At 42.9% G+C, this 27,361-nt stretch overlaps 1 long non-coding RNA gene across 3 annotated transcripts in view; it reads right to left on the bottom strand.

Annotated features, from left to right (window-relative positions):
• The window catches only part of LOC133767603 (uncharacterized), a 371,079-nt gene that overhangs the window by 199,510 nt on the left and 144,208 nt on the right, over window positions 1-27,361 (bottom strand). For 2 of the 3 annotated variants that reach the window (XR_009866897.1, XR_009866899.1), the window contains exon 5: window positions 12,216-12,342. The exons of the other annotated variant lie outside the window; for it this stretch is intronic. This is a non-coding gene — a long non-coding RNA (uncharacterized LOC133767603). The remainder of the gene's footprint in view (window positions 1-12,215; window positions 12,343-27,361) is intronic. 3 annotated transcript variants of the gene reach the window in all.

The raw sequence follows: 27,361 nt of genomic DNA, 5'->3' as shown, positions 1-27,361 counted from the left end.
GCCAAACAAAGACCACACCAAGCATCTAAATAGTTCAATTCATTTTTCTCAATCTATAAAGCATAGAATTGGAGCCATTCATTCACTAACCCAACCTGTGCCAAGAACCATGAAAAATTCACGATATGCAATTATGACCACGACAATTTTATATATATATATATATATATATATATATATTACTTGACCTTGCAAAAAAGACAAAAATATTAATTACATTTTGATCCTGCTTACACAGGAGAGAGAATGAGAGCAAAAATGCAGTTATTCCACAAAGAGGCACACAGAAGAGTTATCATTCAAGGTGCGATGTGAAGAATGGTGGCAGGATAAATGTTTCAGGCTGGGGAAAGAGGATGTGCGGAGACCTGGAAGCAGGAGGGAGCCGAGTGTAATAAAGAGCCCGAGGGAAGCATCACTACAGGAGAATGAGTAATGGGAAAGTGTCAAGAGGGTGGAAAAATAATCAAGGGACAGCTCATGCCCGGCCTGCAGGTCATGACTCACGTCGTTAGCAGAAAAGAAGCCCCTGCACAGCCTTCAGAAGAAGAAAGACAAGATTTAGACAACCTAGCATAACAAAGGACAGAATCTTAGGACAATACTGAGGTTGACTCTTAGCTCAACCATGTATTACTGGGTGACTTTGTGTTTCTTTGCAAGGATCAATAATCATAGCACCTACTCCATTGTTTTGAGGTTTTAATGAATTATTTCATGGAAAAGCCATTAGCAATAGCTAAGACAGGGTAAGTACTCAATAAAAGTTATTTACATATAAAAATACATGTGCAATCAGTATATTTATATAAGTGTGTAACAATTATATGTATTGTATTTTTTTGTTATTTTAAGGTATTGCTCTTGCTGCTGTATGGATACAGAATTGGAACACGAGAGAATGTGGAGTCCGGAAGAAACATCAAGGAGAGTATGTTGACTGAGATCAAATGGAAATTCTGAAGGCCTGAAACAGCAGGGCAACCTGGGGATGGTGAGAAGGAGATGGGTGGATCAATATATATTCTGGAATGAGTCACTGGACATCCTGATAGACTGGATATGAAAGTAAGGAGAAGGGAGATCAAGAACAAATTTTCAACTATACAGCTTATTTATAAGGTTGAAACAATCCAATGTGTTTCCATCAAATTGTGGTGTTTGTAGACAGCCCTCCACATCCATGGGTTCTACATCCTCTGATTGAACCAACCACGAATTTAAGAAAAAAAATGTCCAAAACCTTTTGCTTGGCATTGTATCCTAAACAATACAGGATAACAACTATTTGCATAGCATTTACACCTGCCTAATCAGGTATTGTAAGTAATCTGGAAATTATGGGAAGCATGCATGAAGATGTGTGGAGATTATATGCAAAATTACTATCCCATTTTTAATAAGGTATTTGAGCACTGCAGACTTTGGTATCTGCAAGTGATTTGTTCCAGAATCCTCTCTCAGATAACTGTAGGTGACTGTATATACCATGGAATAATATTCTGTCACAAAAAGAAATTAAATACTAAAATATCCTGCAACATGGGTGAACCTCCAAACATTACAGTAAATGAAGGAAGTCAAATGCAATAGATCACATATTAGATGATTCCATTTATGTGAAATACCATACCCAGAATAAGTAAATCCATGCAAAGAGAGAACAGCCATATTGATGGCCAGGGTTTAGGGGGAGAAGTAAATGAGGAGTCAATATTTAATTGATACAGTGTTTCCATTAGGGTGGATGAAAATATTTTGGAACCAATTAGAGAAGTGACATTGTGATTTTACTAAATGTCATTGAATTGTTCACTTTAAAGTGGTTCATTTTATCATGTTAGGTGACTTTCATGTCAATAACATTTAAAAAAAAAAAAGCAATGGATCTTAAATTTTTGTCCTCATCAACTGGATGAAGAGTTTCTCAAGTCCAGTGAAGGCAAAGAGTTCAGTGCTCCCTTTTAGGCATTTGATGATGTGATATTCATCTTTATATAGGTGAAGCTACAAGAAATAGGTCAAGTGTACAAATTTGAAGCTCTGTAGAGATGTAAGAATTGGAAGTGTAAATTTTTAAATAGTGGAAGTGGATGACATAAGGAAAGAATTTAGACTAAGGATAAGGGAAAAATTTAGGACAAGCTTTTTGAAATGCCAACATGTGAGAACCCAACAAAGGAGACTGAGAAGTAAACAGCAATTTTTTAAAGCATTCTAGAAGCCAATAGATAAGCATTCTTCAAGCAGATAGAATGTCGACTTTGACTAATACTGATGAGAAATCAAGTAAGGTGAGTGAGGGAGAAGTTCATGAGATTTGGCAACCTGAAGATCAATGTTGATGTCAACAAAGGGTGTTCCAGTGGGTAGACATAGGTGGAAAAGCACTCTTTGTGAAGAATGGAAGGAAGACAAGGAGGTAGAGGCAGTCTGTTTAGATAGTCAGGATTTTGATTATAAAGGAAAACAAAAATAGGGCAGGAAGTGAAGTAGTGTGTGACTATGTGAGAACATTCCTTAAAAGACAAGAACTACTACAGGCTGCTTGCATGTTAACAGTGAGATGCTACTGTTCAAGGAAAGCAGCGATAACTTAAGCAGCAAACTCTTTGAAAAGCAAAGAAGTAATGGAGATCCAGAACAAGGCACTTCCTTCATTGTGGAAGGAGGAGAATTGGGCCGCAGATGCACCGCGTTGGCAGGTTTTGTGGTGGGAAGATGAGTGAGTTCATTTCCAGTGACTTCTATTTTCTCAATGAAGTATGAGTCTAGGTCATCAGGAGGAGGAGGATGTGTGGGAGGTTTGAGGGAAAAGGAGATGATATGGTACAGTCATCCCATAGAGATGGAGAAATTTAATAGGATTACTGAGTAGGGTTGAGAGCCCGCTTGAGGTTTCCGAATTCTGAATCAGTCATCTTGGCTTTGTGATTTTCACCAACAAAGTTGCTCTTGCTTTGAGCAAAGGAAAAACAGGGAAGAATCCTGCAATCTTAGAATAGCCTGTATGATTCATCCCAAACCTATCATATTCCTCTTCCTGCTCACTGGCTACTGGGCAGTGAACAAAGTTTAGCAGGCCCATCTGTTAAATATAGAAGAGAAGAAACATCAGCCTCAAGATATTTTGTGCCTGGACAGCTGCCAGTGATAACAAAGCTAAGTCCAGTCCTTGGGCTCCAACTGTCCTATAGCATCCAGTAGGAAGCCCAGTCTCATAGCCACATTTGCCCTGATCATTGGCTGCTGTGGAAATGGCCATGTTACAAAAGCCAAAGTTGTTTCAGGAGCTGAAGAGCAACCGTACTAAATCAGTGTGAGATCTATGTGAATTAAAGGATGAATGAGAGAATAAATGGGCAAAATGCAGTTGTGTTTCTTGGCAAGTCCACTGTGATCCATCCACTTGAGCCTGAATTATGCCAAATCAGTTCTAAATTAGCAGATCTGGGGAAAGGAGAAAAGAAAAAGAGCCTCCTAGGTCTCCCTGAAATAGCCAACATTCAAAGTAGGGAAAAGAAAGGCTGGATTTCCATGGTGTCAGAAAGGGCTTTCACTTGAATTAAGAAGGAAATTGGAGCAACTGCCATTCTGGTTGTGAGACCAGAAGAATCCTCTGACTGTGCTTTGGGAGTTTCTGGTTTCTTCCTTTGGTCACATTCACATCGTTGAACCAGGCTCACATATCCTCCCCTGCTCCTCGCCATCTGTCCACACCTACTTCACCTTCAGGAAGCCACTATCTTCTCGTCACACATCAGGTACTGCTTTAAGAAACTCTCCAGGAAGGCCATCTCATATCCCACTCAGCCTTGGCTTTGTCCTCCCATTTACAGACAGTGCTTTCTGGAGAATACTTGCTAGTATTATAAGTATGTCTTGGGGCAGAATTCCTTAATAACTTTCTGTTTTTGTCCAATACTGCATTTCCAGTTTTTTGCATGTATTATGGTAGTTCAAAAAGTTAGTAGGAAAATGGAATTAAAAGATAAATTTATGGACAGAACAGCTTAACCACAGGCCTGGTGGTTAAGCTGTCACTTGAGACATCAGCATACCATATCCAAGTGCCTAGATTCCAGTCCTGGGTCTTCTCCCAATTCCAGCTACTTGTTAACGTGCACACGGGGAGGCAGCAAGTGATGGCTCAAGTAGTTGGGTTCTTGCCACCCATGTGAAGACTTAGACTGAGTTCCTAGCTTTGACCCTTCCCAGTCTCAGCTGTTGGGAGCACTTGGAGAGTGAATCAGCAGACAGGAGGTCTGTCTGTCTGTCTGTCTGTCTCTCTCTCTCTCTCTCTCTCTCTCCCTCTCTCCCTCTCTCCCTCTCTCTTCCTTTCAAATAAAAATAAATAGCTTATTTTGGTGCAAAAATTTTGAAATCCATGCATAATTTTTTCATAATATGCATTTTCCATGAATTATCGGAAGGCCCCTTGTATGCATGCATTTCAAAAATTTTTACATCAAAATAAATTTACCTTTTAATTCCATTTTCCACAAAGTTTTTTAGAGTGTCATTGTGTGCAGACACTCAGAGACAAGAATATAATAATGGGAGCAAAAGAGTGGAGGAAAAACAGGAGAGGGAATGTAAGAAAGGGGCAGAGAAATAACCAAAAGAAAGGAAAGGACATTGCTCAACCTACAAAGGTTTTCTCCTTCCTTTGAACTCATAGGATATTGTTGCTGTGCCCTGCATTTAATATTTACATATACACTGCTCTGCTACTTCTCATGAATTTTATCGTGCAAAAACTGCACACATGGTGGCCACTGAGTAATTATATAAGCACATAGGATTCATGTCATTCATGTAGAAATGCAAGATGAGAGTGACATCAAACATGCCCTTCAAACATGCTAAAGATTCATCATGAATTGTTAGGGTTTCATGTGAAATATCAATGCGTGGGTACCTTCATACAAAACAAAACAGTCCTGAAATATCCTAAGTTTCCATGGGGCTCCTATTTATCTCTCTTCACCCTCATTCCCATCACCCATTGCTTCTCATTTTAAACTCTCTCAATTGTGAACAATCCAAAATTCCTTGGAGGACTTTCCTTTCTTCTAACTACACTGTTTTCTTCTCAGGAAAACATTCTACTCATGCCTAATTCACGACATGAGATTCCTCCAGGAATCCTTTCAGTATTCCACTAGCACCTCTGTCCTACCTGACGGCTCCTCAGCTCGCTGTATATGTTTTATTTTCATATTCTCAGGTCTTGGCCATGGGTTAAACTTCACTATCTACTCAACGAACATCTATAGACCTGACCTACTCTTCACTACGAAGCTATGTCCTTCATGATTTCACGAACTCATTCTAGTGCTCCTGACGAGTTTTCCCAGGCCAGTTAGCACAGTCTTTAAGATCACATTAAGAGAGGCATAATACCTACCAGAGGTAGATTTTTCCCATTAAACCATTCTCTCTGTAACTTCACTAGGTGACACAAACTTGTATCGGGTGTTTCTACACAATTATCCATTCCTATAAAATTACATTCAAGCATATCACACAAAATTCATCCACAGAAAGCAGTTTCAGTGTCACTCATATAATTAAAAATCGGTATCAAGTAGACCTCTTAAAGACAAGAATGCAAGCTTTTAGGACGAGTTAGGCCAATGTATTTTATTTCCTGCCATTCTTCTCTTTCCTCCTTATCCCATCCCTTCTATCCTACCATTTCCCTTCTTTTATCTCGCCCCATCTTTCCCTGTGCTTTCCATTCACCAGGAACAATGAGGACTTGCTAGACACACTTAGAACAACCACGTATATTAATTTTGCTGACTCCTTCTCCAGCATAACGATTTAGGCAGCAGGGAGTAAAGACTTGCACATGACATAAAATCTGGGAAGAATTTCATTTGTGAACTTGAACACAGAATTTCTTTTTCTTTTTTAATTTGACAAATCAAAAATGTTCCTATTTATGGTGGATAACATGATACTCTGATACCTTCATATGTGTATGCTATGGAATGGCTAAATCAAGCAGACATTCTTTATTGTTCAATAACCCCCTGTGCCATCCTCAGTCCCAAATGCCAAAGGATGGGGGAGGTAAAGGCAAGAGAAGAAGAACAATTTTCCCTAGGAAAATTTTCTGTAGGAACATCCCAAGTAGCATGAAGCAACAGTGAATTAAATTTCAGTGATAAATGAAATTTTAGTGCCAAGTCCACTAAGGAAAAGATGGGAGAAGGTAAGGGAGGGCTGTGCAGATCCAGCAACAAAAGGCAGGGTGCCCTGCATCTGTTTGCACGGTGCAGGCTGACAGCCAGTCCTGAGGAGAAGCCATCCTCGGGGATGCTTCTGTGACTTAGGGACCCTGCCAGCAGTGATGTGCGGGCAAAGCAAAGAATTATAGGAAAGAAAATTACCCCCCCAGAATGTGGTGGTCACTGCAGCACTTGCACTTACTGGCACCTGTAGTCAAAAAAAAAAAAAAAAAAAAACAGAAAAAACAAAACTCATTCACCTTTTAAAGGGTTATTTATGATGTACTTACTCTATATAAATCATTGTCCCTAAATAAGCATCTTCTTTTAGATTGTCATAGCCTCCTATTTAGAGTGCTCCTACATGGTCTCCTTGTCTCTAGTCTCTTCCCCTGTTCCAGTCTATCCCCCCCCACACACACACACACAAAGGCCAGGAAATTCTTCCTCCCACACAAGAGTGATTATAAGCACAGTTTCTGAAGTTAGACTTCCTGGATTCAAATTCTGACTCCACAACTTAGCCCTGTGATCTTCTGCAAGTTACCTAACCACTCTGAGTCCTACAGCTTAGGCTAAACAGCAGAATCAGAAAACATCAGCATCTCCATAGCTTTCACAATAACGCTGTGGTTTTTGCTCAAGTCCACGTCCACCATGACTCTGAGGCTACTACTCGGCAGTGTGACCACTGTCAAAGGCACAGGCCTGTTCGGAATCATGCTGAACAGTGGCAGGGGAAAAGCATGCGGCTCTGGTAAGGGTTTTGACTTGGAAATGTCACATGCCACTTCTGCTCACATTTCATTTGTGACAGCAAAGAGGCAGAACTGGGAGGGAGGGGCAGAAATTACCTGGACAGTTTCATCAACTATAGATGATGGCTAGAGATTTTGTCTGAAAATAACTTTCTTACACTTTCCTCCTTAATTCCATACTCACATCCCTCTCAATTCAGTCCAACAAAACTAAAATATTATTTGCCATGTTCTGCTCCATAACTACATTTGATGTTGGTTTTATAAGTTGCTCAATAAATACAGAGTAATGGATCTACCCAGCAAAGACAGGGCTCTCTACTCCCCCCCAAAAAGTTTTGCTTGTAAAACGGTACTAAGACCTCAAGCCCTCATGGTTACCCTGACAGGAAACAATTTACCTACAACACAAGAATGATGCGGAGGAAAAACTACTTAAGAACCTTTGTTTCTCAGTAGAAATACCCACATGTCTTGACACACCCTCCCATTTCCAAACACCTCCATAGCCTAGTGTCTTACCATAGAATATAGCAAAGTACAACATCATCAAAGCTATTTCATTTGTGAAGATGATGGATTAAAAATGGAAACTGTCACACAGATAAGAATGGCAGCCAGCATATGGCATATAAAAGAACTGTTATAACATATAACCCAAAAATCAGTAGCTTAATATAGTCAATGCTTATGTTTTGATCTCATTGTAGTCTATCCAGTGTGGGTCGGTACTGGTGAGGGGGGTGGGGCTAGAACTTCTGCTCCACATACTCACCCAGGAACCCAGGCTTCTTCTATCTTACCATTCCATTATTTTCTATGTCCTTGGAGTCCAATCCATTCAGCAGTGAGGTAGGAAAAGAAAGTACAAGTCTGCTTTTGGGAGGGTTTTAAGGCCTGGCCTAGAAAAGATGTATATCACTTCCATCAAGTTCACTGACCACAATTCAGATGCAAGGCTACGAAGCAGGCTGGGAAATGTAGTCTAACTATGTGTCAAAAGGAAATAATAGGCCGGCACTGCGGCTCACTAGGCTAATCCTCCGCCTGCGGCGCTGGCACACCGGGTTCTAGTCCAGGTTGGTGCGCTGGATTCTGTCCCGGTTGCCCCTCTTCCAGGCCAGCTCTCTGCTGTAGCCCGGGAGTGCAGTGGAGGATGGCCCAAGTGCTTGGGCCCTGCACCCGCATGGGAGACCAGGAGAAGCACCTGGCTCCTGCCTTCGGATCAGTGCAGTGCGCCGGCTGCAGCGCGCCAGCCGCGGCTGCCATTGGAGGGCGAACCAACGGCAAAGGAAGACCTTTCTTGCTGTCTCTCTGTCTCTCTGTCCACTCTGTCAAAAAAAAAAAAAAAGGAAATAATAATTATTCTGTAATTAACCCATACAACAGTGACTAGGCTCAGTTGTTGTCTAGGTGACCTGATCTAGTACACAAATCCTAAAGCCAATGATTCAAATATGCTAATTTATGAGATCATAAATGACAACATGCCAGGTCCATTTGGCCCTATGTGTCAGGTACCTCTGGGAATGACAAAGGGCTGTGTTGCTATGATAAAGTACCTCTTCCATACAAATTGCTGACTCATTCTGTGAAAACTAAGGAGTCTGATCAATGGATTAAGCTATTGAGGCTCTTCACTGGATCAAGCTAAAAGGTGAAAGAGAATAGCAAAACACACATAGAATAGCACAGAAACACAGAGCAATGTAATTCAGTGGTTTGTGCGAACACACAAACGCCTCCCATAGAGGATGACATAACAGAGAAAAAAGGAAGAGAAAGGATATGTACACAGGAACTAAACCAAACCAAATGTTTTTGGATATGCGTGACTACCTGCCCTGATAAAATGAATGCAGAAAATTTTCCTGCCCTCACAGCCAATAACTGATAAAATTATCAGGCCCACGTTGGAATGACATCATGCAGGGCAAATGAAGATCATTTCCTTCTACATTGATTGGCATTCGGGTTTAGTTTATAGCTCAGCTGCCTGAGCCTTATTGTAAGTAACCAGATATCGCAGATATTGTAGGTTCAAAACAGGCTTTCCATATGTAGAGGTAGACAATAAGTGCAGCCAACAGGAAGCCCAGTGATTCAGGTAACTTGTTTTAACTGAAATCAATACCAATGCAAGTAAAACTGCTTGGAATGGCAGCGCTATGCTCCGATGGAATGTTTCATGGTCTCTGCCAATGGCATCCGTTATCAAAAATGAACTATTAACTTCAGTGATGACTCATAGTGCTTTCCAAGAGGAAGAAAAAAGTTTTTGGACCAGTGAAAGTTTCCAATCAGGAAAAAAAAAAAAAAAAAAAAACTTCCTTAGGTATCTATTAAATTTCAATCACAGACTCAAACTTAATTTCAGTTCAAGTTTCCATTGAATGGAACCCTGGTCCTTCCTCTATAAACTCTTTCCCATCCTTTCCTTTCCATTCTCACTTTACATGAGCACTGGTGAAAAAAAAAGAATAATTATAATATAAATGTGTCCTGATCATCGCCAAAATACAGAGTCATATTCTAGTCCTGGAGTCAACAAAATCAACAAACCTTTTTTTCAAATACCAGACAATAAATATTTTAGGCTTTATAAGCCATAGGGTATTGAGTGTGATTAGTTAGTTTTGCTAACGTAACCCAAAGCAGACATAGACAATATACAGTGAATCTGTGCCGCAATGAAACTTTGTTTACGAAACAGTTACAGGCTGGATTGGCTATAGAACCCTATTCCCGGTTTTTCATATGCTATCATATATATTACTACTATTATTACCATTTTTCTTTTATGGGTGAGGTCAATTGATTCCCACAGGGCTTCTCTAGTACTGGGTGAAGCTGTGTCTTGACACCAAAGACTATTCTTCTACCCTACATGACTATTCAGCCACTCTACATGGCTGAAAAAGGAAGCAAGGATGCGTGGGAAATAGCAGAAGCTGCACCCCTTGACCTGATTATCTGCAAATACAATGGCTAAAGATTTGGCCAACTCTTCCCTCTTGGTGAGCCATGTTGCAGCACAACCAAATTTTTCATGATGCAAGATGTATAAGGAATCAGATGCCCCCTAAAATAAGCAGCCTGAACACATAAACTCCTAAAATATATGAGCACCTTTGGACCCTGGGGCTTCCAGTTCACATAAAAGGTAAACCGTGTGTCATATTTGAAGGAAACTGATTTGATATCTCACAAATATCACATTTATAATATCCATATGCTAATACCGACCCCAAGAACAGAGAGTACGTGTATCTATATCATTCATGGCCTTGCATAGCACCTAACACATAGGAAGTTCTCAACAAGTATTTGTGCCATGTTTTAATGGAACATCAATGTAATAAAAATAAGATATTATCTCTGCTCTCTGTAAGCAGGCACTCTATCAAAAAAGAAAATAACAAAGACAGATACACACAAATACTACAGTTTGTCCTGAGATAGTGCTTCAATTCAAAAGAGAAGTTAAAAGTGCTATAGTTGGCCGGCGCTGCAGCTCACTAGGCTAATCCTCTGCCTGCAGTGCTGGCACCCTGGGTTCTAGTCCCATTTGGGGCTCCGGTTCTGTTGCGGTTGCTCCTCTTCCAGTCCAGCTCTCTACTGTGGCCCGGGAAGGCAGTGGAGGATGGCCCAAGTGCTTGGTCCCTGCGCCCGCATGGGAGACCAGGAGAAGGCACCTGGCTCCTGGCTTCGGATTGGTACAGCTCAGGCCGTAGCGGCCATTTGGGGAGTGAACCAACGGAAGGAAGACCTTTCTCTTTGTCTCTCTCTCTCTCTCTCTCTCACTGTCTAACTCTGCCTGTAAAAAAAAAAAGTGCTATAGTCATTCAGAAAAAAGTGTGATTGTAGGCACATCTTCAAAAAAGACACAACATTATAGCTGGCTCTTAGAATATGAGTGGGATCAGGTAGGTGAGGCTGATGGAGATGGGGCATCTCAGGAAAGGAGCCCTGGAAAGTAAAAACAGAGGCAGGAGGAGTGGGCCTCTTCATAGAAAAGAAGCAACTTGGTTTGACTAACATGTTAAGCAGGAGAAAACGAGTAATGAAAGACAAAAGCAGGTTGGGAGAAAGAATGACTTGAATCATCACAGAGAGGTTTTGAAATAAAAAATAATTAAGTAGAAATATATTTTAAGACAGAGAATATTTCTAAGTTTTCCATTTTATCTAAAATGCAGAATTATTCTTCCTTTTTTTAAAAAAGATTTCTTTATTTATTTGAAAGGCAGAGTTACAGAGAGGCAGAAGCAGAGGCAGAGAGAGAGAGAGAGAGAGAGAGAGAAAGGTCTTCCATTCACTGGTCCACTCCCTAGTTGGCCACAATGGCCGGAGCTGCATTAATCCAAAGCCAGGAACCAGGAGCGTCTTCCAGATCTCCCATGTGGATGCAGGTGCCCAGGGACTTAGGCCATCTTCTTCTGCTTTCCCAGGCCTTAATAGAGAGCTGGATCAGAAGTGGAGCAACTAGGACTCGAACTGGCACCCCTATGGGATGCCAGTGCCGCAGGTGGTGGCTTTACCTGCTAAGCCACCACACCGCCCCCTAGAATTATTTTCTTAATCCAAAAGAAGTTCCAAGGAAAACAAAGATGGTGAATTTTAATAAAGTAGAAAAAAATTAGTTTTAAGTAAATGATGTCTACACAATCATCTGTAAGGTTATTGTATCTTAATTTTTAGATGTGTGAGTTTATACAGTTTTAATTTAAATTAGCATATTTTATGCCTCAGGAGGTATTATAACCTCAAGAAGTAGGAATGGAATCTATTTTTTCTCACCATTTTACTGATATTCCCAGATCCTAGCACAGTGCCAGTTATATGGTGGAAGCTCAATAAATGTTTAATGAAGAAATGAATGAAGTAGAAGATATGAATGAAATAGCACTATCATTCACAACAATAACAATGAGCCATCTGGTTAATTTTTGCTCATCTCTTGGTCTGGGTAAACATATGTTAAGGTAGTAAGCGTATTGGATATTCCCAATAAAATTTTGTTTAAAACACAATGAAATAATAAACATTAGTTAAGATTTATGCCTTAATTTTAGAGTTCATTTATAAAGAACCAAATGAACATGGATTCCTACTTTAAAAATCATGATCCTTGGAACTTAGCCATATTTCAGAGGTTCATATACTTCATTATTTTTGATGGCTAAAAATGTCTTAACACAGCAAGAATCTTGCTTACACAAAACACTAATGAGCAGGCTCCTAATTGTTCTTCCATCCCAGCACCATCACCATCTCTGACTCTTGTCTGGCTTACTCGTCTCCAATTTCCTTCCGGGTTTGAGGATCATCACGCTTTCAGAGTTCTGTAAGATGATGCAGATTAATGGGACATTAAAAATTTTTACTTTTTGCAGAATCTTATTAGCAAGATCCTAGTAGGAGCATTATGGCAGTCCAAGGTAAATTATGACCTGCAGTTGGGAGAGTTTTCATGGGGATTCCTGTGTCTGTCTGGACTTGCCTTTGGAGTCTGGTCCAAGGGAAATCATTGCTTGCATTTCCTAATCACTGAAGCTAAAGCGGGATTTCCTCGCCAAGTAGGCAAAGCATAATCTTCAGAGACACACTTGCCCCAGAGGAAGATGATGAAACCCCAGGTGGAGGCTTGTTATGTCCATAGAGCTCAGAAAAGTGGACAATGTCAACCAGTCATGAAATCAAGGCATGAGAACGGGCCAGAGCAAGGCGGGGTGGTGTGCTTTCTTTTTCTTCTTGTTCTCTCTCCCTTTCCTCTTTCTCCCTCTCCTCCTGTCCTTCTCTCTGTGTCATTAGTTATTACGGCTCATTGAAGAAAACATTTCTCACTGGTAGCGGGTGATGGAATGTTATCCCAGCGCACTGCAAGCAGCTGCTAGCGCCTGAGGCTATTACAGCAGCTCTGGCTGAGCAGCATGGCTTCCAAGAGTGGAGGTGGAAAGCAAATGGCATTTACATAGCAGAGCTGTAGAGATAATTAGTAATTTGACACACAGCCATTCAGGGCAAGGTCAACAACTGGAGTCACCAAACCCTCATATGATAATTGTGTGATGGGCTGTGTGAAAAGAGTGGGTGGTCGCGGCTCAGGCAGTGCTTCCCACAGCACTGCATACAAGAGTCATATGTGCTGCTCCCCCTGGGTAGCCTTAGCTGAAATTGCCTTTAGGCTCGAGGTTGAAGCTCCTTCTGGATAAATAAGTCATTCAATGAAGCTGCAAATCTGTGACATTTTAAGTGCACTGACCTAACTAAATTATACTAGTTGGTAACATTTTTCAACTTGAAACTTTTTTTTTTTGCATTTCTTTGCCACAACCTTATGAAAAAGTTAAACAGAGTGGTGCTTACCATGGGGGAAAGAGGGTATTTAGACAGCAGAAGGGCAAAAAGGCTTCATGCTGAAGTTTTGTAAGCAGGAAAAATTGAAAATGATCTTTATTTCATGAGAAATGCTCCCAAGGGTCCCGTCACCAGTCTATCGAGTGACCCACAACCATTTCTAGTTAGGGACTTTTCATCTCTACTGGATTTGTGAAAATGTCTGCTTTTGATGGTACCAACATTTTTGTTGACAATATAGATAGGGCCCTCTTCCATGTTCTGGGCAAACAAATTAAATCAGCAGAAAATAGCAAAGAATTACATCATGTTATGCTAAGATTTACTGATAGCATATTTCAATCCCAATGCTTTGTAGATATTTAATTGAATAAATATGTGTCGCTACTGTGTGCACTATTGCATGAACCACTCCCCATACACCCCAGGCTCCATCTAAAGGGAGCCCAAGTGTAGGTCAACATACGGATATATTTTAAATTCTTTAGATCAGGGGTCAGCAAAGTTTTCTTAGAAAGGGCCAAATTGTAAATGCTGTTGGCATCATGGGCCAGATATCAACCTCTTTCACAACTACTCAATTCTGCCAATAGAGAGTAAACGCAGCCATGGAATGTGTATGACTATGTTCCAACAAAACTTAATGTAAAAGCAGACAGCAGAGCCTATGGGCTGTACTTAGCTGGGTCCCTCTCTAGAACATATAAAGTCAATTGAAAACCAAATGAGAGAGAACAAAAGGAAGAACCAAAGTAAACTTTTTTTTTCAACTATGATCTGATTTCTCCCCATCCTGGCACTGGAGACTCGGATTAATCCCCTTAGCCAGATGCAGAAGCAGCTTCGCTGCCAGAGTACTTCAGTAATTCATGATTTATGCTTCATCTGCTTCCAAAAAGAATCTAAAGTAGCTGTCACCGAATATGCACACATAAAGGCTTTCCTACGTGCTAGGATCGAAGCGTCTTCCCCAACCAATCCAATGCTAGGTAGCCTTACATGTCACCAATTAGAAACTCCTTAGAGATGGATGTTTGCCTTCCTCTAACACTGAAATAAGAAGCGAGGTGACAAGCTACAATAGAAAAAAATAGCAAGAAAAGAGGACTTGTCAGGAAATGTCCAAAGTAGGTCACAACCCAGTAGGGAAAATACTTTTGGGGATGGAGTATGAACTGAATTTAGAGTTAGTGTTAAATCACACCACTACTCATTACAGGGAGACAATGGGGCCAGCGTGTGGTGCAGCATGTTAAGCTGCCTGTTGCAATGACATCCCAGACGAGAGTCCTGGCTACTCTGTGGCCAACACAGCTCCCAGCTGATGCACCTGGGAAGGAAGCAGAAGATGCTTCAAGTTCTTGGACCCCTGCCATTCATGTGGGAGACCAGGATGGAATTCTTGGCTCCTGGCACCTAGCTTTGGCCTGGCCCAGACCTGGTTGTTGCAGTCATTTGCGGAGGGGACCAGTGCATGGTAGATATTTCACTCTCTCTGTTATTCTTTTGAATGAATGAATGAATGTTTTAAAAATAATAATAGAGACTGGAAGAAAAAGAGCATTAGCATTTTTAGAGAATTTATTATTTCCAAGCATGCTACTAAGTACTTTAAAATAAGTATCCATTTAATATTGTCCCTTTTTCTTATGTTTGTTTATTCTTTTAAAAGTTTTACTTATTGATCTTTATTTATCTGAAAGGCGGAGCGACAGAAAGAGAAAGTGCTCTTCTATCCACAGATTCAGTCCCCAAATGTCTGCAATGTCTAGGACTGAACCACACCAAAGCCAGGAGCCCAGAACTCCTTCCAGGTCTTCCATGACAGGGGCAGAGACCCAAGTGCTTGACCCATCAGCTGCTGCATCCCAGGGTGTACATTAACAGAGAACTAGATTAGAAGTGATGGTGGGACTCAGACAGGCACTCCAATATGGAGTGCATGCAAGCAGAAACTTAACCATTGTGTCAATGTCTGTCCCCGTTCTTTTTGTTTGTTTAATAAACTCCACTGTGTATATTTGAGGTTTATAACAATGCTATGGGATACATATAAAGTGTGATTACTATAGTGAAGTACATTTATATTAACTGTCAGCTCTCAATTATTTTTTGTGACAAAATCAGGTAAAGATTTACAGATTTAACAAAAACCATATATTTTTTACCTATTTTTTATTTATTTTTAACTTTTATTTAGTAAATATAATTTTCCAAAGTACAGTTTATGGATACAATGGCTTCCACCCCCCCATAACTTCCCATATATTACAGAAAATTTAAAAATTGAAAGCATTCCTAACTTGCACAAGTAGGAGATTCAGGAACTGAGATCTGAACCCAGATCTCTGTTTCCACAGTACACAGGTTTCTGCTAAACAGCACGAACTTTTCAGTGCCAAATATCAAAACTTTGTTCATCCGCAGTCAAGTTCTTACTTCTTCTTAATTCCTCTTACCTATTGTATCCTCTTATTCTCTGCTCATTGTTGAATTGAATTATGATCAATGTGACCTTAAAAATGCACCCCCTCTGACTGGTGTTTGATGCAGAAGTTTACACATCATGAGTAAATCCCACATCACGTATGAGAGCGCCTGGGCTCAAGGAATAGGACATATGTCAAGACTATTTCCTCGATTTTCTCACTCAGTTAACCAGGGCTGCTTTCCAAATACTCCATAACTTTCATGCATTTACCTACAAACCAGGCCTGATCATATAATTATAGTAAAAATAGCTAATAGTTACTAGGTACTAAGTATGTGGCAATCAGTAATGGCATTCAATAATCCTTTGGTAATCCTATAACACAAGGGGAAAATGAAATTAAAAGACATTTATATTATTACAAAAAATATCTGAAACCCATGCATAGTTTTTTCATAATATACATTTTCATGAATTTCAAATATTTTTGCACCAAAATATGTTCCATTCCATTCATTCCCATTTCATTGAACTTTTGATGTCCCCTCATAGCTCCATTTTATGGAAACTGTCTCTCACCAAGAGTATAATTTGCTCTGGGTCACCTGACTAGAATGTAGCAGAGCTGTTGATGTAGACCCATATCTGATTAAATTATTTATAAGCCCAGACCTTGGGGGAAAATCATGGAGATATTTTTCCTGCTTAGCAACAGTAACACCCCAATGCGGTAACTACCATGTTTTGTTTTTTTTTAATAACCATCTGAGGAAAGGAAACGAAGGCAGACGAAGCTGCCCTGTCACTGCCTCCCTGTTATTCCACTGTCTCAAGCCCTTGTGGAAACTGGGAACCAAAGCAGCAAAGTAAGAAGGAAAGAGGGCATTTACGAGGGAGAAACGAGAACATGTTCATAAAGTCCTTCCTTGGGGAACTAAAGTGTATATATGCCTTGGTTCAAAAACGATCACAACTACAATTCAAATACTGTCCTTGCCCAGTATCCCATACTGACATGGAGGTCAGCATGGTGTAACATACAGAAGAAGTGTATATGAGTTCTTTCCTTTTTTCCTTTGCAACAGCCAGCCTACGGTGATGGGTTTTCCAATACTGCAAACCTGGAAACCCATGACTTTTACTGAATCTCAGAAAGCCCCACATTCTGTGTGAATGAATCCAAGGCAGGGAATCAAATGACAAGCTGTGCATTTCATTCCCAGGTAGAAACAATCCAGTCTTTCTGACATCGTCACACATACGTTGTCCTTTGGCTCTGTCCTTACAACAGAGTGTAGTGATAAATCGCTTTGCCTATATGGAATCGAGATCTGATTCTTAAACAACAAAGGCTGTAATTGTATTAGCAGCACAATGAGTCACCCTATCACTTATATCCTGAATAAATGTGACACGCATCTGCTGAAATGGAATCCGTGGGCTCCCTTTTAATGGGCTAGATGTCTCTAAGGACAGAATCGTGGGAGGAAGCCATCCAGCTGCTCAGACTGCAAATCTTTTGTCCTTGAAAGAAAATCAGGAAAGCATCAAGGAAAAAAAAAAAAAAGAAAACAAATGTACACACTTTACCTTGGGAAAAGATGAACAAAGCTTAGTTAGAACACTGATCAGTTGACTGCCCACATTTCTATTTATTTCTCATAGGAGCCTGGAAAGAGTGGAATTTTTCCCTGGTGTATTCTTCAAATTGTTATTTTCAGTGCTTTTGAAGGCTGCTTTAGGGAGGCAAGAGATCATATAACCTACCTGATCTACCTAGTTCACCTGCCATCCAAAAGAAAGAGGAAAGAGAGGAGAGAGAGAGAGAGAGAGAGAGAGACAAAGAGGGAGGGAGAGGGAGAGGGGGAGGGAGGGAGGGAGGGAGGGAGGGAGGGGGAGAGAGAGAGAGAGAGAGAGAGAGAGAGAGAGAGAGAGAGAAAACCTCATGGAATGAGTGGGAAAAAGAGCGCTGTTGCTGAAAAGGCACCAAGGACAGATAAGCCATAGTTGTACGTTTCTTAGCATCAAAAACAAACACATAGGATAAAACTTACTGCATACAGTGGGGGCATCTCTACAATCTAAAACTTCTCAGGGGATCAGATGTCTGGTGCAGCACATAAGACACCACTTGCGACACCCAAGTTCCATATCACAGTGCCTGGATTTAAGTCCTTGCTCTGCTTCTGATCCCAGCTTCCTGTTAATTAGGCAGCAGATGGTGACTCAAGGAGCTGGGTCTTAGTTGGCTTCCTGGTACCCACATGGAAGATATGCATAAGAGATCTGGGCTCCTGACTTAGCCTGGCTCAGCCTGGGCTCTTGTGGCCATGTAGGAGATGACTAGAGGGGGCCAGCACTGTGGCATAGTGCATGAAGCTGCTGCCTGCAGCACTGGCATCCCATATGGGCACCAGTTCTAGTCCCGGCTGTTCCACTTCCCAATCCAGCTCTTTGCTATGGCCTGGGAAAGTAGTAGAAGATGGCCCAGGTCATTGGGCCCCTGCACCTACATGGCAGACCAGGAAGAAGCTCCTGGCTCCTGGCTTCGTATCAGCCCATCTCCGGCCATTGCAGCCATTCGGGTAGCGAACCAGTGGATGGAAGACCCCCCCCCCCCTTTCTGCCTCTGCCTCTCTATAACTCTGCCTTTCAAATAAATAATAAATAAATCTTTTTTTTTTTAAAGGAGATGACTAGAGGATAGAAAATCTTTTTCTTTCTTGCTCTATCTCAGTACAATGAAAATAAATTTTTTAAAAATTTTAAATAAATAAATAAAACTGCTCAGAGTCTCTGAAATGCTTTGGAGGGCAGTCAGATGTCCTTGAACAAGGGCAAGGCTACTTTGTTAAGGGCAAAGAAGACTTTCTTCCTGAGAGAAAGCTGACCCATTGGCTGGGGGAGAGGATGCTGTGATGTGGAAAGAGAGCTTGCACCATAGTTGTCCCTAGTCCCCTGGGCACATCTCTCCTTGTCAATCACACTGCCCCCAGTATCACTGATGCAAGGCCAGAGGGACACAATCTAGAATCTCTGAGAAGACTTTGGCCTTGCTTGCCTCAGCCCTCCCATGTGTGCCCTAGAGGCAGGTACTTCAAAGCTCAAAGGAAGCGTCAGGAAAACTGTGCCTCATAGACCATGCATTCCTCACTGTCTGAGATGAGTACAGGAAAGAACTTAGGGAGTTCAGGCTGAATTTCTTTGTCTTTTGCCAAAGGTGGTAAAAGAGGAAAGATCTCAATCCAAGGAAATGACAAGGAGGTCACTGAGGACAGACAGGACAGAAAAGGCCTTGGCCATTGATGAATGTGCAACAGAGCTGCGTATGTTGGAGCTACCAGCAAACAAATAAACACAGGCAAGCTGAGCTCCAGGAAGCAGTGGCAAGCAGGGCGAAGAGCAAGGCAGTAAGAGACACTGAAGAAAGTGTGCAGATGAAGGCATCTCAGGCACTGCTCTCTCTCTGCTGAGTAAAGAACGTGTGTGATGCTTCCCCTAGACACTGTGCCACTGAATTAGCCACCCAGAGAGCCAAGTGGAAACCTCTGGGGAGTTGCGTTAACAGGAAGAAGTTCTTTAGCAGCAGCATCGTACTGAATATTTACTGGACATTTGCTTTGGTCCAGGCATTGAGCCTCTGCACCCATTCTCTCTCCCGTCCCCACAATGACGGTACTTCCCTCGAGAGGCATGGGTTTTTACAGACGAGGAAAGGGAGCACCTTGGAAGGTTCAGAACCTTGTCCCAGATCACACAGCTGTCACCTGGCAGAGTGAGGACAGGTCCCAGGTCTGTCTCACTCCAAAGCTGGACTCTTTAAACAATGCTGGGTTGCTCCCTGCCGTGGCTCTTTCAGGGTTTTCCTGCATATTTGGTCACCAATTCACCCAGGCAACAAGGATTTCGGAGGGCCTTCGATGTGGCAGCCCCAGAGTTCAGCACTGGAGAAGCATTCATGGCAAAAATTAACAGCGTTCCAGCCCTTCTGGAACTTTCAGTGTAGCAAAGGAAACAGGCATTATTATACAAATAGATGTGGCATTACTGCTGTGGTAACTGCAACGCAGGATTTAAAAGCAGATTATAGAGGTGTTTGCTAAGTCTGAGGATCCCCTACAAAAGGGACTAGTGAGTTGACAGTAGAACAATTAGTAGAAAATAACTAGGTAAAGAGGCGTGTTGAGAACAGCATTGAATCTTGTACTAAAGGCCTAGGGAGGGGGTGAGGGAACAGGAATTTTTGGAGAGAATAACAGAACTGCAAGGAGGTAATATTGTGGCTACAAAAAGAGGTAAAGGCTCTATTGGGGTTTTAAAAAGTAGGAGACTCTTGGCCAGTGCCGTGGCTTAACAGGCTAATCCTCCACCTTGTGGCGCCGGCACACCGGGTTCTAGTCCCGGTCGGGGCACCGATCCTGTCTTGGTTGCCCCTCTTCCAGGCCAGCTCTCTGCTGTGGCCTGGGAGTGCAGTGGAGGATGGCCCAAGTGCTTGGGCCCTGCACCCCATGGGAGACCAGGAGAAGCACCTGGCTCCTGCCATCGGATCAGCGCCGTGTGCCAGCCGCAACGCGCCTACCGCGGCGGCCATTGGAGGGTGAACCAATGGCAAAAAGGAAGACCTTTCTCTCTGTCTCCCTCTACTGTCCACTCTGCCTGTCAAAAATTAAAAAAAAAAAATAGGAGACTCTTAAAACACAGGAGAGTTTTGAATGTGCTTTAAATATTGATAGAGAGGATTGAGAGGTAATAATATCCAACACATATCTTGTTGGTCATACAGATGCATATTCCTTACATATCATATGAGGCTTTGAGAAATAGGTACTCTTATCCTTATTTTACAAATAAGGAAATAAAAACACAGAGTTTAAGTAACTTGTCCAGCTAGTAAATGTCAGAGCTCCAAGGTCCTTGATCTTAACCCATACAGAATCCTACCTCTATCACATATAGAGAAAAGGGTGAATATATTTTCAAAGGATAATCAATGAGTTCAAGTGACAGTTCTTAGATACCAGTATACACAGGAACCAACAAGTATGCTCATTAATTCAGCTTCCCATGCCCTACCAAACCTCTGAGTTTCTTTATATATATTATATTGATATATTATATATATACTTATATAGAGACAGACAGAGACAGAGAGAATGCTCCCCTCTGCTGGTTCTCTCCTCCAATGCCCAAAATGGACAGGGCTGGTCCAGGCTGAAGCTAGGAGCTGGGAACTCAATCCAGGTTTCTAATGCCGGAGGCAGGGACGCAACTACTGGAACCATCACCTTCTGCCTCCCAGAGTCTACATTAGTAGGAAGTTGGAATTGGGAGCCACAACTGGGTACTGTGATGTGGGCATCTTTACTGATGCCTTAACTGCTATGTCAAATGCCCGTACCTCTCCCCCAGTTTTCGGAACCCATAAGTTTAGCCTTTTTAAAACAACATTTACTAAACACCACTTAGTATCTTTACTGAAGGGAGAAGGGAGAAAGAGTGCTCCCATTCGCTGGTTCAAACCCCCATTAGCAGCCTCTGCAATGCCTAGGACCGGGCCAGGTGGAAGCCAGGTGGGAGCAACTCCATTCAGGTCTCCCACATAGATGGCAGGGACCTAAGCGTTTGAGTCACCACTGCTGCCTCCAAGGGTTTGCATTGGCAGGAAGGTTGAATTGGCGTGGAGCTGGAACTCAAACAGGTGCTCTGATATAGGACACGGGCATCCTAACTGGCATCTCTACTACTATGCCAAATGCCTGCCTCAATCCAGCCTTTTTCAGCACCTCAACTAGGTAAGTCATCTACAGGTGCTCAGAGAAAATACTTCGAGAAATACTGTTTTGCTCTAACAACTGGGAAGAGCATGGGAGCAGGCACAGGCAAGTTGGTATGTTTGGTGGGAAGTTAAGGGTGTTTTTGTCTAATGGCTTCTATTTGTTCTATGAGTATCATACAGTCACACAAATACTATGGGAAAAGCTTGGCTATCACTGATGGACTCTTTCCAACTAGGAAAGAACAGAGTGCAACCCAACCCTGGTTTTGAGAACCACAAGCTCAGTGGGGTGCTATGTAACGTGTCCACTCCTGAGGCCAGGTAAGTCTCTAAGTCTGTCCATCAAGCCATTGCAGGAAGGGATGTATATCCTACACCAGTGATGGGAAGTCCAGGTGATTGAGGAAGGACTCGATGGAGTGTGGAGATAAACTAAGTCTGCCAAGCCTGCTGCAGCTTAGAAGCCCTATAAGAAGGTACTAGTATGATCTGCAAGAGGAAAAGATGTATTTATGGCTGAAAGGGAAGTACACAGGACACTTGGTTTATTTACAGTGTCCTTGTGTTTGCAAAGGGCATTGTTTAAGACTTGTTTTATCCCAGAATTATTTCCCAGAACTTCCTACCAGGCCTCTGAGAACATTTAGATTCACATCTAAAAACTAGTGCGCAACGGGCAACATCTGCGGTCTTCAGCTCACACAGTTAATGGCCTTTCCCCGACTTTTACATCACCAGGGACCACAAGCCAACACATGCTGTAAGGATGTAGCCAGCTGTAGGGAAAATATTCCTTATCAAAAACTGTCCAACTCTTGTGTATTCAGCTATGCAGGAAAAAATTCTGCTTCATGAAAACATCAAAAGTTGATTCTTCTTAGTCTCCCATAGTTGATTCTCATTGCCTATTTCAACCACCCCTAAGTAGAAAATCTACAACTGGAGTCCGATTTGAAGTTCAGGGATCTCTTAATCTCTGTTCATTTAGCAATTTGTAGTCCACATGTAAGCCAAATGCTTCATGGAGCCAGTGATTTCTACAGCCTTCTCCTGACCCATAAATAACTTTCCCAGCACATTTTATGGAGAAAGATGCTTTCTTGAGTTTAAGCTCCTTTCAACCTACCACCATGGACAGAAATAATCCACATTCAGTTGTAAAGACAAGAAAGGGACCTCTATTAGGCCAAGAAAGTGAGCTAGGTGCATAAGGTAGCATCCCCACCTCCTCATGAGTTTGAGGCAAGAAGGCGTGGCTTACTTAGTAAACTGAACTGAAGCTGAACTTCTCTGCATAATGTGGGGACAAATACCCATGAACTCAGGCCAAGCCAGAGCCACTGTTTCCAGCCCTGTGGGCAGCCAGCCCACCCTTTCGGAAGTTTCTCAGACAGGACTCTTGTGTTTCTCCAGTGAGGAAGCTTCCTGTGGGTCACAGTGTCTCCTGCCTTGCATTCCAGAAAATAGCCAGAGCTCAGTCATCTGTCTCCCTCATCCTGTTAGAAGGAAGAGTCAGAGAGTTCCCATGTTAACAATCTCAGTGCAGTTGATAGAAAAATAGGATAAAAACAAGGAAAACTACAGGAGAGTCCAAAGATTCGTAGGAAATCGTACACATCACAGATACTCAGTCATCAGAAAGCTCATGAGGAATGGACTTAAAGAATTTAAAGAATACTGTGCATTTCCCATCAACCTTCTCATAACATTTATTTTTTTTTTTATAAGGCAGAGACAAAGACAGACAGAATTCTTCCATCTACTGGTTCACTCCCACAAATACCTGCAACAGCAGGAGCTGGGCCAGGCCAGTCCAAACCCTGAGCCGAGAACTCCAAACCCTGCCCCGTGGGTATCAGGGATTCCAACACTTGCATCACCACCTGCTACCTCCTGGAGCGCATATCAGCAGGAAACTGGAATCAAAAGCAGAGTGGGACTCAAACCCAGGCACTCCGACATGGTATGTAGGCGTTTCCAGCAGGGTCCCAACCATGCATCAAACACCTACCTCCTCCATTAACTTTTTGAAGCCCTTTGCTGTGTGTGTGTGCCTGTGTGTGTGTGAAGACAAACATACAGATAATAATAATGTATATACACATATAGTATATATGTATAATAACATGTGCAGTTTATAAGCATATGCAATATACATATGTCTATATGTGAGCATGTATATATACGTGCATGTGTATATAGTTGATACATATTATACACATATATATTTATGTAGATATAAACATGTAAAATATCACCCTTCCTTCCTCCCTGGCCCCAATTTCATAGAGCCTGAAAGCATAACTGAAAGACTCAAGAGAATTAAAATTAAAAGCACAAAGCAGATTTCCAACAGGATGGCTTGTTGTTGTCGAAACTTGATTTGCAAGGCCAGGCTTAAAAGCTGATCCTGCCCACGGTGGACGGGTGCCTGCCTGAGGAAAGAAATGATTTGGCAATCGCTTCCAACATCCTTCCATCTCTAAACAGACAAGTTCAACAACCCACGCTGTTCCCGTCCTCCTCCTCCAAATGGGAAGAAACACTGCTGGTGCGACATCTGTTTTAGCTCGGGAATGCCCTTAGAATACCCCACCCGCCTAGGACCTGCCCACAGGGAGAGGCCAGCCTGGAGAGGGACATGCTGGACACCACTCAGGTGGCAGGCAGTGCCTTCCGGACCCAAGGGCACCTGGCTTTTGAAGTTCAGAAAACTTCATCCACAGCACATTGATTTGCATGCTCTTTGATTCTTTAAGACATTAAGAGATAGAAGAAGATAAATTTTCCTCCCTGAAGGGAAACGGAGAGCCAAGGCTGTTACGAATGTGCACATTTTTCTGTCACCACAAATAACCTCCCAATAATCGGAGAAGTCTGTAGCAAAGTACTTTAGGCGTGCTGCTGAAGAGAGAAGAGTCTTCTTTCTTTATGATAATAATGCTACCAAAGGAAGCATGTTTGTGAAGTGCAAGTGAGCGGCAGGATGCTACTGCCTGTCCCAAAGCAAACTCGACAAGCACACGGTGGTTTTCTGCTAGCTGTTTTTGTTATCTTCTGTCTCAGAGGAGGGCAACCTGGCTTTGCCCTTACTAGATACACTGTTGTCGAACTTTTAGAACATATATTAAGTAAAGGTAAAAATCACCAATGCAAATCATGGGTATTTAAGCAATTCTCAAGCCACAGGTCTCCCCATGGGGTTGTATGTTAGAAGCTCAATATGACACAGCCGAAGCCAGCTCTGAAAAGACAGAATACGTGGTTCTTCACTACTGGAGTGTCGTGAGGGCCCCTGACCAGCATGTGAGACTATAAGCCACCTGCCTCCATCTGCCTTCCAAGACACCACGCCCCGTCTCCTCCAGCCATGTCAAGCTGCTTCTTGCCTCCTCGTTCAGGATGAATGTATTGTCCTCTGGCTTTTCTTGGCCTATCTCCCTGCCCTTACCACTGGGATCCTAAGCAGCTCCAAGAACCTGGCTCCTTGTGAACTTCAGAATTCAGACCACCGGGCACCAGCACTTATTCTACTGGTTGAGATCCCTGAATTCTATATTGGAGTGCTTGTGTTCAAGTCCTGACTTGCTCCCAATTCTAGCTTCCTGTTGATATGCACCCTGGGAGGCAGCAGATGATGACTAAGTACTTGGTCTGTGACACTCACGTGGGAGGGCTGCACTGAGTTCCCAGATCTTACCTTTGGCCCGGCCCAGTCCTGGTTGTTGCAGACATTTAAGGAATGGACAAGAAAATGAGATCTCTCTCTTCCCCTCTCTCTCTCTCTCTCTCTCTCTCTCTCTCTCTCCCCCCCCTTCCCCTCCCAAATAAATAAAACAGATTTTAAAAACAATTCTCTTGGATTCTCTTTTCTCTAAGCTCTATTGTATTCCATCTTGCATACAATTAATTGCCCATCAAACTACTCTGCTCCCTAGTTATATTAAACAAGCAATTATTTTCCCAAATATATGAAAATAAATATGTAAATATGTTTTAAAACATTATATGTGGTATGGAAAAAAACAAAACATGGTAATGATGAAGACCAGGGTAAATGTTTAGAAAGGTGATGTGGGAAGACATCTTTAAGGAGGATACATTTGAAATGAACAAAGGGAGCCAAAGAGCTCAAGGGAGAGAGTGTGCACAATTGTAGAGAGTGAGTGAAAAAAGCCAGAGAGGAAACTGGCTCGTGCTTTAGGAGCAAAAAGAAATCCGGCACAAAATGGAGATGGTGAGGATGATGAGTTCAGAGAGAAAGGCAATGGGAGATGAGGAAGGTCCTTGTAGGCTGGTTAAGGACTGGGGTTCATTCTAAAAGCAATGGCAAACCTCTGGAGGACTTCGGTCAAGAAAGTGATATAAGCAGTTATAAAAGAACTCTCCATGTGTAGTAGAGACAAGACTACAGGCAGAGCAAACCAAAGGCCCCAGGCCAACCTGGTGCAATTCCAGGTAGAAGCTGAGGAAGGCTTACCTGAGGATGGTAGCAGTAGAGATGAGAAGGTGTCCAACTATCATACTCTGAAGACAGAGTTAGCAATTTATGATGGAGCAATAGCAACAGGGCGGTCTTCCCTGTGCTCTGCGGGCTTTGCAGAAAAACAAAGTGGAGAAGTTACACTCGCAGGGAAAACTGCAGTGGGAGATCTTGCCAAAGCAGTATAAGCAGCCTGGATGCACGGTGAGTAAGGTGCATGGAGTAGGAACACAGCAACAAAAGAGCCGGCAGCCCAGGATCGCCAGAACCCACCCAGGGTTGCAAGGTGAGGTCAGACTGCACCAGCCCGCGCCACTGTTGGTATAGCTAGAGGGATAGTCTAGTATCCTACACCATGTTTGGGTCCAGCCCAGAACCCTCAGGGGAGCTGGGAGACTGCTTGCCCAGAGTGGGGGAAAGAGGCAGCCCACCTCTTTATCCACTTCTTTCCCTGCCACACCAGTGCCCTGCAGCTAACTAGCTGGGAGAAAGAGGGCGCCATTTTGGACATAAACAGGAGCAGGGGCCCCACCGTCTCCATGCATACCCAGAAGCTAGTGAGGACTGTTGTTAGGGGTACAACAACAGTTCAAATTAAGGGGTAGTGGTGGTGCGGCTGCGCCCACCCCACAACAGGCAGGAAGGAGGAGTCGTCTCCTCCGAAGGGAAGTTCTGCCTGCGGAGACTCTTGTACCAGCCCTGCACAATTCTGAAAGCAGTAGGGCCGCCGGTGGCAATTGTGCCTGCTTGTGACCTAGGGATTCTACCAGGGGTAAAAAATCTTGCTCGCCCCTCCTCAAGCTGGCCACACTCACCCCAAGGCACCCCAGGGGTTCCCAGACTCCTGAAGAGCTCCTCCCACCACGGGCCACTGCCCCTGGGTGGCCTTCACATGCCTGTCCCCACTCCAGCTGCGCCCACCTCAAGGCTACCCAGACGCCAATGAATTCCCAGTTTTCTGTGGACTTTGAGTCTGACTGGGGGATCAGACTCAATCTACCAGAGGCAGAACACACACAGGCAGCGGCTCTGGGAACCCCTCAGCCTCTCTGTGGACAGGACAGCCTAATGGGGTGGAGTGGACTCTCTTGCATTCCTTATCTGTGGGAGCCCCAGGTGCTGAGACTGTGAAAGCACTGTGGCTGTGTGAGAGGCAGCAGGGTGTAGCTGCGGCTCTGGGAAAGCTCTGGGTGCAGAGTCACACTCTCGGAACCCCTCTGTGGCCAGAGCAGCTCACTGCAGCTGGAAACTTGTGCACAGGGAGGGCTGCGCTAATCACTCACGCAGATGAGTGTTGAACACACTGGGGACTAA

This window comes from Lepus europaeus, chromosome 10 (genome assembly GCF_033115175.1).
Source record: "Lepus europaeus isolate LE1 chromosome 10, mLepTim1.pri, whole genome shotgun sequence".
Lineage (NCBI taxonomy): Eukaryota > Metazoa > Chordata > Mammalia > Lagomorpha > Leporidae > Lepus > Lepus europaeus.
The sequence above is the reverse complement of the archived record's forward strand: the minus strand, read 5'-3'. Positions and strand labels throughout refer to the sequence as shown.